Source organism: Euprymna scolopes, chromosome 4 (assembly GCF_053919585.1).
Source record: "Euprymna scolopes isolate OS-2025 chromosome 4, ASM5391958v1, whole genome shotgun sequence".
Classification (NCBI taxonomy): domain Eukaryota; kingdom Metazoa; phylum Mollusca; class Cephalopoda; order Sepiida; family Sepiolidae; genus Euprymna; species Euprymna scolopes.
The window spans coordinates 105,599,881-105,612,895 of NC_136485.1; positions in this window are offsets into that span (position 1 = coordinate 105,599,881).

Sequence of the window (13,015 nt, forward strand, 5' to 3'; positions counted from 1 at the left end):
GGATCTTCTCTGGAGATGTCCCTATCACATGGAAAACCATCTTTGATATAGGCACATATTCCATGCGATCTTGGGGGTCAGATTTGGAAGTTAAATTAGAGTATCCTTTAATTACGAACTCATCTAGGGAAATAGTCTGTCCAATGCCGGTTTCGCTTAGAAATAATATACCTGGTTTAGTCTCATGTAATTCGGTTTCAACCTCTGAAAGTTTAGAACGTAGACCCCTGATGTTCGAGAAGGAGTTATAAAACTGTGATGTTAGTCTATGTAAGGTGTTAACGTTAGTCAAAATTGGTTGTTCCTTCCTTCATCGGATTATTTCGATAATCGATTATCGATACTTATCGAAGAAATTTCGACAAAAAAAACTAAGGACAATGTCAGACATATAAAGTATCTTAGTGTAGAATTTCATAAAAATCGGTCGAGCCGTTTGCGAGTTCATAGGGAACGAATTCACACACTCACACGCACGCACACACAGACACAAAGTTCCTTTTATATAAAGTAAAGTTATGACTTGCATCGTTGATCGTATTTTCCATAGCTCTGCATTGCAAATATAAAATTGCTGATTATCTATAAATGTAATGTTTGATTACATTATGTAACCGTTTTTCTATGAGAAATGCATAAAATATTTTATAAATATTTTTTTTTACTTGAGGATATTTCTCTAAAAGTGTTGAGATGCTATTTTGATGAGATCCATGAACGAAAGATCATGTAATTCTATGCTTACTTCCAACTGTATATTTTGTGTGTAAAATAATGTCCCTTATTAATTTGTTCTCGTAATTCTGTGTATTCGAGACTGGGTCTTGCGGTTAATGGTAATGTTAACGTAGATTATTTTTGTTTTGTAATGAAAAAAATATTATTATATTTAAATACAACCATTAAACTAGCACACACTTGATAAGAAATATAAAATGTTATATCCAGTATAGGATTGGTAATTGGCTTTAATATGACAAAAAATTGGCACGGTGCATCCATCAAAAAAAGAAATCCGACAAGAAAAGAGAAAAATGTAATAATGGATTAGTCTGTCCTGTTACTATTTGTATATTTAGACAAAACAAATCACTCAAATTGGCAATTACTTGAAAGTAATCTTTTGAATATAACTCAATAATAATAATAATAATAATAATAATAATAATAATAATAATAATAATAGCAATAATAGCAATAATAATAATAATAATAATAATAATAATAATGTCAAGAGTCTGTAATCAGTCGTTAATATTGTGTGGGAACATAATGAGAATTAGCAGCGAACCGGATGTTAACGCATCCATCATGAGAGACAAAATGAAAAATCATCTTTTGCACATGGCTCCACGCATCGCTTCCGCTTGGGAAGAAAAAAATAAGATAACCACAAAATAAGTATCGACCAATGGCAGAGCTCCGCGCCTAAAATAATCACAGTCACTGGGAGCCGGTGTGCGACTATAAAACGAGGGATTTAAGGGAACGGAGAGGAGAGGGAAGGAGGATATTCACCCAGTTGCGTCAGTGAACGCACCGTCAGATCCTCCAACCCGACCTAAAGAGATGAAGAAGAAAAAGAAATAAGGCACCAGTGAACTGGAGCCGACTACACTCTCATGTTATGGGCCAAACGCCTTCAATTCTAAACAATGCCTAATTCACACAAACCAAAGAAGATAGGAGGAGAAAGAAGACGAAGACGCCGGGCTGCTAGCGCTGATGAAAGAAGTCACTCGCTTTCCAGTTACAAGCCAGGATACGCATCACCGACAGCAGGATGACTGACCCCTACCCTAACCATCTCCATCGTCCAAAAGATTTTTACGAACATTCATTCCTTGTCAATTCATACATACCTACAAACATTTTACGAACATTCATTCCTTGCCAATTCATACATACCTACAAACATTTTACGAACATTCATCTCCTTTGTTAAATCACATTCCATCCAACAAACACTTTGTCTCTCCTAATACAAATTGTTGGTAGTAAATAAAATCGGTTCTCAACCTTCAATATTCGTCTGTCTTTAATTATATGGAGTCAGAACACACACACTTCCAACGTTATTCATTTCATGTATTCTTGGTTGTGGTCTCTATGGAATCCTTTCCCACCTCTAATCCTTTTTATAAAACTTCCAGGTCATAATTGCATCAGTTAGCAGTATGACGTCTGTTTATATTACTACTACTAAACTAATACTACTACTATTGCTAGTATTATTGATACAATCATACTAAGAAAAAAAAGCGTCCGGCGGTAAAGGAAAATTGTAAAAGTACTGCTACCAATAACATTGATAATAATGATAATATTGATGTCAACGGTGTAATTAACATTTGTGATGAGAAGCTCCGACTTTAAACCAGTTGGCAAAGTAAACTTTTTCTTAATCTCCGTAAACGCTATGTCTGTAACATTGTAAAGAAGTAATGTTTTAATTAGGGAAACAATGTTGCAAGTGTAAATACGAATACATTTAAGCCCAAGGTGGGCTGTTTCTGATTGGTACGAAAATAAACACATCTGTAGTTTTTAATTATATGCTTATAAATGAGTGTGGACCTCTGCTACTATAAGCTGGTCAGTACTGTGGTAGAAGTTTACAGTAAAGGCAATGGTATGAAGAGGATGTTTTTCTTTATCTAGCAGTGTAGAATTGTACTTTATGGTGATGCACTTTACAATGATCTAAGATTTTTTATGCGGTCTGATTATTGATGCATAACGTTGTTATGTATATTAGGCATGACGCTTTACGAAGTTGATCTAAAGTGCGATACGTCAGTGTTCCTAGTAATGATATATAATGGTATGTAAATATGGAATGATACTAGTTAACAGAATGTGTGCGTTCTAATTTTGCTCTTGTGTTTATTGAATGGAGTATGGAAAGGAGCTATGTTTCATTTTGCAAATGGATTTTTAGACCTTTGGTAAATATTATCCGGTACTTTTAAAATGTTTTTGAACAACCAATAAAATTGCCTGGGAAATTTAAATCGGAACGGAAGGGGGCGTCATAATTGATAAAATGGTAATATCACTGAATAAATTAATGAAAAACATACGGCGTTTTTAAATGTAGACTTCTCAGTGAATGATGTGAATGTTAGTAGAATTTTTTACCCAAGGGAATATACTCCTACCTTCTCTGAATATGTGTTTTGGGGAATCTCAGTTAGGTCGGAATTAATGTAGGAAATTATAAAATTGAATAAAAATGACTGATAATTTTCGGAAATCTTCATCAGTACGGGCGGGAAGAGTTACAATGTTGCAATAATCTACTTCGATAAGACATGGGGATGTTAAAAATGGGTGTTTCTATTTAGAGCACAATTGCACCATGATACTTAACTTTTGCATTACAAACTTAAAAAACAATGATTTTATAAAATCAACAATAGGTTCTCTACAGTGCTTCTCTTCCAATTTTCGGATTTTTAATCATGTCAAAACGTTATTTTATTTTCGTCATGTTATTTTCCTTTTGATGGATTGATTGTTGCTATTTCTTCTGGTGAGTTAAAGGTAAAATAGATTCACTGATTGATATAATAATTAAGTGATTGATTTTGTGTTGCGAAACAGATACTGTCAAGAATTGTAGATGTCAACTCAATTAAAGGAATAAATTGTAAGATGGTCAACTTTATGAACTTTGAAATATAGACTTTTGTCAATCATTCATTCATTATATATATATGTGTGTGTATGTGCGTGTGTGTGCGTGTGTGTGTGTGTGTGTGTGTATGTGTGTTGTCTCTCACCGGTATGAACAGAAAAGATACAGAAAATACAATAAAAATATCAAATATTTTCTAGCAAAACAACTACAAAATCAGATAACGCAATATCATTAACCCCTTTTCCAACCTCCAACTAGATTTAGCGATCTGTATCTACTGGTTATTTATAAAAATCTAATTTTCCCTTCCATATCAAATTTTTATATCCCTTATCCAATGGATAACTTGCGCACGTGCTTATAAAGTCTTGCCATATCAAATATTTATTCTTTCTCCTTTTCTAAAAACTATAGTTGCGAACTTTTTTCGTCATATTTATTCTTGTTTTATTCATTTTTTATAGCTGTTCCATTCTTCAGGGGCATTTATGTTTGTTGCACAAAAAAGTGACGTTTATCTTTTTTTTGTTTTTCGTCATACAAGACCCGTATACATTATATGATTTTTTGTGGTCAGGGAATTTGTGTCAGTTGTCTTAATGCAGAATAATGCGATCTGAACCTCTCTCCTGTTGGCTTGTTACTTACATACCAGCTCCGTAGAGACAAGATGAGGTTTGCATTTTTCGAAAGAGCTAATCTTAAAGTTGGATTCTAATCCATTTTACAATCCGCTGTAAGCAATGACGGTAAGCCTATGGGGTTTAAGAAGTAGAGATACGCCTTTCTTTCTTTTGGTAAATCTATTTTGGTTTACATGTTTATGTAGATGTGAGATAAGATTTTATGATACCCTCAAATTTTGATAATGTCCCTTAAAAGCAATGATACTATTTTGTAATTAGCTTTTAAGCTGTTTTTACGAGGAAGTCACCACTTATCAAGGCTCGAAAGCCACTCGAGGAAAAGGGTCAATGAATGTAAGGTGGTTGTGTGTTAATCGTAGGTGGTGTAGATTGGGTAGAATTCGATTATTTAAAGAGACGGCTCAACAAGATCTTGGTTACATTGAACTTCAGGCTACCGTATTGTAATCAGCCAGAAAGCAGGCCAGTGGAACAGTATTCCACATGCGGTCAGTTCTATGAAAGAAGTTTTGTTCTTAGAATCTGCATTAAATTTAGGCACAAATAGAGATTGGGGAAATTGTTGAGAGTAGTTGCAGCTAGTTGAGTATTTTTGTGGAAGTTTGGTAAGGGGAGCATACATTGGAGCTCAGATGAGCGCTTGCTATAAAAATAACAATAAAGCAGAGATAGGCTCGTAATATTTCTTCTGTGGGAAAGAAGTTGCAAGGAAGCGAAAAAAGCGTCACACACTAGGTTTTGAAGCCGGGTTAGAACTTTATAAAAGCAAGATAGGGTGCGCCGAACAGATTCTGCCTATATGTGACAACAGTACTCCATTTTAGGGTGTTCTTGGTTCTAATAAAGATAGAGGGTTGCGTCGGCAATAAGATACCTACTGGGGCGAAAGAATGATCCAACCATTTCTCCATTTAAGTTTTGCATAATAACTGCATCTTTTCTAAACTCGGTAGATCATGACTTGCATCCTATGAATTTAGGTTGTATTTGACGAGTTTGAAATAGAACATGAATAACAGTACCAATCTTAATAAGTTATCGAATAAAATATCTTCTTTGACTATATCCTTAATATAACAGATCGGGACAACATATTACAATGTTATTAATGTAACTGACACAACATATTACAATGATATTAATGTAACTGACACAATATATTACAATGTGATAAGTGTAACTGACACAACATATTACAATGATATTAATGTAACTGACACAAAATATTACAATGTTATTAATGTAACTGACACAACATATTGCAATGTTATTAATGTAACTGACACAATATGTTACAATGTTATTAATGTAACTGACACAAAATATTACAATGCTATTAATGTAACTGACACAAAATATTACATTGTTATTAATGTAACTGACACAACATATTACAATGTTATTAATGTAACTGACACAAAATATTACAATGCTATTAATGTAACTGACACAAAATATTACAATGTTATTAATGTAACTGACACAAAATATTACAATGTTATTAATGTAACTGACACAACATATTACAATGTTATTAATATTTAAATGTTATTAATGTAACTGACACAACATATTACAATGTTATTAATGTAACTCACATAAAATATTGCAATGTTATTAATGTAACTGACACAACATATTACAATGTTATTAAAGTAACTGACACAACAAATTACAATGTTATTAATGTAAGTGACACAACATATTTCAATGTAACTGACACAACATATTACATTGTTGTTAATGTAGCTGTCACAAAATATTAAAATGTTATTAATGTAACTGACACAAAATATTACAATGTTATTAATGAAACTGACACAACATATTACAATGTTATTAAAGTGATTAACACAACATATTACAATGTTATTAATGTAACTGACAAAAAATATTACAATGTGATTAGTGTAACTGACACAACATATTACATTGTTATTAATGTAACTGACACAAAATATTGCAATGTTATTAGTGTTACGGACACAATATATTACAATGTTATTAATGTAGCTGACACAACATATTACAATGTTATTAATATAACTGACACAACATAGTACAATGTTATTAATGTAACTGACACAACATATCACAATGCTATTAATGTTACTCACACAACATATTACAACGTTATTAATGCAACTGACACAACACATTACAATGTTATTAATGTAACTGACACAACATGTAACAACGTTATTAATATAACTGACACAACATATTACAGTGTTATTAATGTAACTAACACAACATAGTACAATGTTATTAATGTAACTGACACAACATATTACAATGTTATTAATGTAACTGACACAAAATATTACAATGCTATTAATGTAACTGACACAAAATATTACAATGTTATTAATGTAACTGACATAAAATATTACAATGTTATTAATGTAACTGACACAACATATTACAATATTATTAAAGTGACTAACACAACATATTACAATTTTATTAATGTAACTGGCACATATTACAATGTGATTAGTGTAACTGACACAAAATATTACAATGTTAATAATGTAACTAACACAGCATATTACAATGTTATTAATGTAACTGACACAACATATTACAACGCTATTAATGTAACTTACACAACATATTACAATGTCATTAATGTAACTGACACAACATATTACAATGCCATTTATGTAACTGACACATTGACTGTCACGTATTGCAACGAAACTACATGTTGCACTCAGTATAACTATAAATTTCACGTCGGGTATTTAAGGGTCTTTCGATGATTCCACACTCCGCTGCAGTCTTTCGGAAACACTCTCTTTCTCTTGAATGCAACGTACAGGCAGAGAAAACAGACTAAAGTACATATAGTATAATATAATATGTACGAGACTCGTTCCTATAGTATGGATCTTATTTTTCAGCTAAAAAATTGAAGAGTTACGAAAACGGTCATTGTACTATAAAAACGAGTGATTTTTGTGCTATAGCATGTATTTTTCTATATATTTATCAGCATTATCAATGCACTTTTGCCAGCACTGAACGATGGCTGTGTATGGGCGTCCGCTATCTCTGTAATACGAGGCTTGTTTTAAAAGTAAAGCCTCCTTTTTTTACAACTCAAAAAGCTTCGAAGACAAGAGTAGTGATATTAGAGCGACCAACCTTTTGTGTTACAAAATCTTTTACATAGTAATCACCATTTTCAATTCCCTTTTTCTATGAATTCAATGGACATCTCTTTTTCTGATGCACATACGTTAATGACAGGAGTGGCTTTCCTAGAGTCTCACATATTCAGTATCTGTAACAGAGAAATTAAACTTTCAGGTCATGAATTCATAAGTTTAGTCATTATAACAATGTAATTTGCAATCCTTGTTGATATATTCCGACAGAATGAAAAATAAGTGGCATTAACTTTAAAAAGTACGTACATACATATTTATATAATTCACGTATATAAAATAAAAAAGTTTTTTTTTAATTTATTTATTAATTTATTTATTCATTCCATTTAGTGTCTTTTAATAACTCTTGCTAACATTTTCTTAAGTACTAACCTGTACATTTCAGGGGGGGTTGTCCTATATTTTTCGCGCATTTTAACATTTTGTCTGGGTCATTTTCACATTTTCTTTTCTATTTTATATTTAATTCTATCACCATTTAATCTTTTTTTCTCTTCTTCTTCCTGATCTTTCTTAATAACACTTTGTCTCGTCAGCCGTGTGAAAAGCATATCTTATTTTTCTTTTATTAATATTATTGGAATTTTTCCCCCCTTTTCCTTGTACATATTTGTGAATTATTCCATGGATTTCGGCCTTTTAGATTATTTTGGACCATCTTCCAATTACGCGATTTCCTTGGATTTTACTTGTGCGAATGGAAATTTAATTAACTTTCTTGGATTTACATTTTTGGATTTTACCGTCATTGGATACTTTACCTTTCACCAGACTATCCATTCACGTGAAATCACCTTTTTCTTCACCATATTCCCTCTGCTTCGATTTTTGTTATCAAGTAATATCTTTGACGTACTTGAAGTTTCATCAAATACTTTTGTATGCAAAATCCGATCCCGCATTTTGCTAATTCGTACCCGCTGATGAGAAGGAAAGTATTTCTTCGAAACTCTGCGGATTAAAGATTATCAACTTATTAAGTGTTTCCTTTTCAGATTAAATGTGTTTAACTCTTTTTCAAAGTGTGTTTTAACATATTTTATTAATTATTTGCTCTTATTATAAGTTCTATCTCCTATTTGGTTTCATCGAGCTTTTACATCAGGTTGAGATTACTTTATAAATATAAATTCTTAAATATTTATAATATACTTTAGTTTTACCATCTTGAATCATATTGGTAAATTTAATTTTTATTTTTATTTTATTATTAGCTCCGGCTTGGTTGAGCTTTTTATTCTCTCCAGATATGTTTGGAAAGGAACACATTCCTCTGTCTGCCAAAAATATCCCTATTCCAACCAAACAAGAATATATCCACAAATTTGTTCTCGCTTTGAACAATTTCCTAAAAAATATAAGGTGGAAGGCTTACCACCATGGCTTAAGAATTAACAATAAACTTAAAGTGCCTATTCCCTCTGAAGACCAACCTCGCCCAGAAATCTTAACAAATGAACACGCTATCAACTCTCATAGAGAATAAAAGAAATCGAAAGAATTGCTGCCAAATTTTACGGATTAAAAACCACTGCTCATCGCAAATACAACCCTTACCTTGAGGAGTTTGAGAATTCCATGTTAAATTTAGTCAAAAAAATTTAATTTAAGAAACAAAAACACCATTAAAATCCGGTTACTCGAAAAATAAATAATTTTGCCGAAAAAGTTAAAAAGAATAAACATATATTCGTCCCTGCTGGTAAGACATAAAATTATTATAAACTTGACTATCTTACATATAAAAGACTTTTGTATAAAGAACTTAATAAATCTTATAAAATAGTTCCTCCTAAGACTTTAGATTCCATTAATTTTGAAGCTAAACATTTACTGACTTCTATGAATATTCATAACTTCACTGAAATAATTTCTCGGCTATCCCTAGATTCACCCTCAATAATCATAAACCTAATTTCTATGACAAGCCCTCCATCACATTGATCCGCCCTTCTAACTTTGACTTAGGTGATGTAAGCAAAAAATATCTTAGATAGAATCCTCCCTTCTATTAAAGAAAAAGTAAGTTTCCCTCTTTGGCTAAATTCAGATTCCGTAATTAATTGGTTTGTCTCACCTCCTTACCTTCATAACCTTTGACATCCAAAATTATTATCAATCAATTTCTCCGATCCTTTTAAATAAGGTTTTAATCTTTGCTAAAAGAAATTCTGACTTAAATAATTTAGAAATTAAATTAATTTTCCTAGCGAGAAAGTCCCTTATACAATTTAACAATAAGTTTTGGACTAGAAAGGTCACCCCTGATAATTTTGACATCTTGATGGGTTCTTCTGACTCTGCAGAAGTTGGCGATTTAGTGGTACTCTTCTTACTGAAAGAACTTAAATACCACTTTAAACATATCCAAGGGGGCCTTTATAGAGATGATGCCCTTTTTAATACAATAGCCAGGCCAAGAGAGCACAACAAAACAATTTTAAAATACATAACTTCTTTAATAACTTTGGCCTTTCTAACCACTTAATAAGTGTTTCCTTTTCAGATTAAATATGTTTTTAGCTCTTTTCCACAGTTTTTTTTTTTAACATGTTTTATTAACTATTTGCTCTTTTATAAATTTGGCTGTCATGGAATCAAAGTTCAACGATTTGACCTTTGAAAAATTGAACTCTGCGGTCTCTACCAAATTACTCAGATTACTTTTGCGTCCCAATTGTTTTTGTTTTGTTTTTTTTTTTTGCTTTTAAATTAAACGATATATCAAAATTTGAATAGTGCAGATTTAACTATAAATATGGCAAACCACTTATAATTCAATGGCTCTAAGTTTTTTTTTTCAAAAATAAACAATTATAAACAGAACGACTCATAGAAATCTATCTATATTCTTTTTTTTTTCATTTTTAATATACTTTTATAGAAATGTTTCTGTTATGTCACGAAAACTATTTTCTTTACGTCACAAGCGTAACGCTCATACATTAATTCCATAGCTAATATGACATACTGCTCCAACGGGTCACGGGTAGTCTAGTATATATATATATATATATATATATATATATATATATATATATATATATATATATATACACGAGTATTTAAAATTTTAAATTTTGTTATTACTCAACTACATCTTCAAACTGGACATTATTTTGAATATCCTTTTATTTGCATCTGTATATATTTTTTATATGATCCTCCAACCATTACTTTAGAACTCAGAAGCTTTCAATTTTTGTTCTTCACAGTAATGTTATACAAAATTTCTTTGCTAACCTTACCATAACATAGTATTTATTCCTGTGTCTACTTGTATACATTTTTACATTACTTTGTAATCTTACAAAAGAAACGTTGCTAGTCTTTCTCTGCTCTATCGTTATTTCCACAGAAAGTGATTAACTGAGCTTTAATATAGTTTTCTCTTTCTAAGACATTCACAGCAAGAACTCGTTTTCTCCCTAATGCAGCTTCTTGCAACGAACTTAACATGTGGGAAATACATTACCATTGAATGTCGCTCTTAAATGTCAATGCGTATGTCTTCAGAACAAATGAGAGCAAGTACTTGTTATAAACCATCCTTATGAGTAACGGAATTTTGTTTATTTCATTCATCATTTCAATCCTTTAATAATATTTTTCATCGTTCCACTAACAATCGAACGGTAATCTGACAATAACCGGTGTCAATGTGATTATGCCGTAGTCATGTTAGCAACAATGAGCCTGGCTAGCAGATTAGGGACCATTTGGAAATAGCAGGCTTTGAATTAGCTCGGCACTGTTTCCAGTCCTCCCGAATTTCTATTAGCCACTAGAATGAAACTATCGACTCAAAAAGAGATTACGCAACTATTGGCACAAAAAAATTCACTCGCAAGTCACAGCATCATCAACGATGTTCGTGGTCTTCATCGGCAACGATGGACGAACAACAACAACAATAACAACAATCTATCCATATCATAAACCCTTGTTTTTGAGCGGCTCTTACTCTAAAAAGAGGAAACTCGTTATGAAAAATGTACTATTTGTGTAACATTAAATCAATAGTGTATATTTCTCCGTTCATATGAAATTTGTATCAATAAGAACTAAAACGTATTATTATTCATCGGACTACTGTTCTCGTCTTGAGTGTGATTTTCCCAACGTTTCTGTCGATGTAACCTCCGACCTTCTGCAGGTGTATCTTGTTGAACTCGGGAATGTTTCTGTCAAACTCGGGAATTTGGACGGAAATTCGAGCGGTTAATACGTATAACCAATCCTCATCTAAAAAATTCAGAAACGTCACAATAAGAACTAAATAAGGTTAACAATTTTGAATCTGGTCACTAGTAAAATGGGTAACCAAGTGCTTTATTGTTTGTATTGTTTCCACGTCTGGATTTCTCCTTACCACTTGAATTAAGTGTGCCGACCCAGGAAATGTGCGGTTAGTGATTGCACAAAAGTATCTTAACAATTATACAATTATACATTACAGGAGATATCCATTGTCTCTCATAATGGAAGGGACATCATGATGCCACTTCTCTGCATGCCTCAATTCTTATTTGTTTTCTTTTTTGTCTGGTCTTCGCTTTATAACAGAATTTTAACTTTATCGAAGTTTTTAATCAAGTTAACTATTTGGCACATTCCAACCTAATGAGGACTCATAGCATACAATTTTCATGAAGTTGTACATATTCTTCTTGTGTTGCAGTCATTTGATGTCATTTTTTTAAGTCCCAAAGCGAACAATATCAATAATTAAAAGGTTACCTGTTCTATAACATATAAGATTAAATCAAAACAAAAAAAAAAACAATAATTCAATTTCCGAGATAAGAGCAGCTGCCCGGGAGCGAGACCTTATTTATTAAGGTTTTGTTTTTGTTGTTTGTTTGCTTTTGTTTTGTTTTGTTTTTTTTGTTTTTTACTTATTCTGTATGCTAGACAAAGTGCAATCAAAATAGGAATAATACAGTATCATCAATGCTAATGAGTATAAGTACAGAGCAGATATGTTCAAAAACAGTGTAGCCCGAGGAAAATGTGATTGTTGTTTTGTACTGGTTTTATACAAGAAAATCTACGCGCCTTTGCTCGACGTAGAAAACGATAGCTAATCATCAAAAAGTGATCAATATACAAAGAATAGCAGGTATTTCTTCTCTTTGTTTTATGACTAGTAACACATAAAATGAAATGTCCGAAAATAAAAACGGCTTTGCGCCACTTTTATGTCCTTTTACCCAGAATAAATCTCGATATAATCATAATAAACTTGATAGACTTCTTGTTCCGATTTTGATAAAAAAAATATATTTCATCATTTTGATACTAGATGTCTAAAATGTATGGCTTTACTTAAGGGGTCTTAACAAAAATTAAAATTCAGTGAATCTTGCTTAATTTGTGTCTAATGATTATGAATAAAATTCAAAGTAAATCTGAAATATTTTAATCTTCAAATAGGAGATTGTGCCCATATTATACATCTTTAAAAACATTTGTAAATATTCTAAGAAAACTGAAATTTAGAAAATATTTTTTTTTAAATCAAAGGTATTCGAATTTTCATGTAAAAC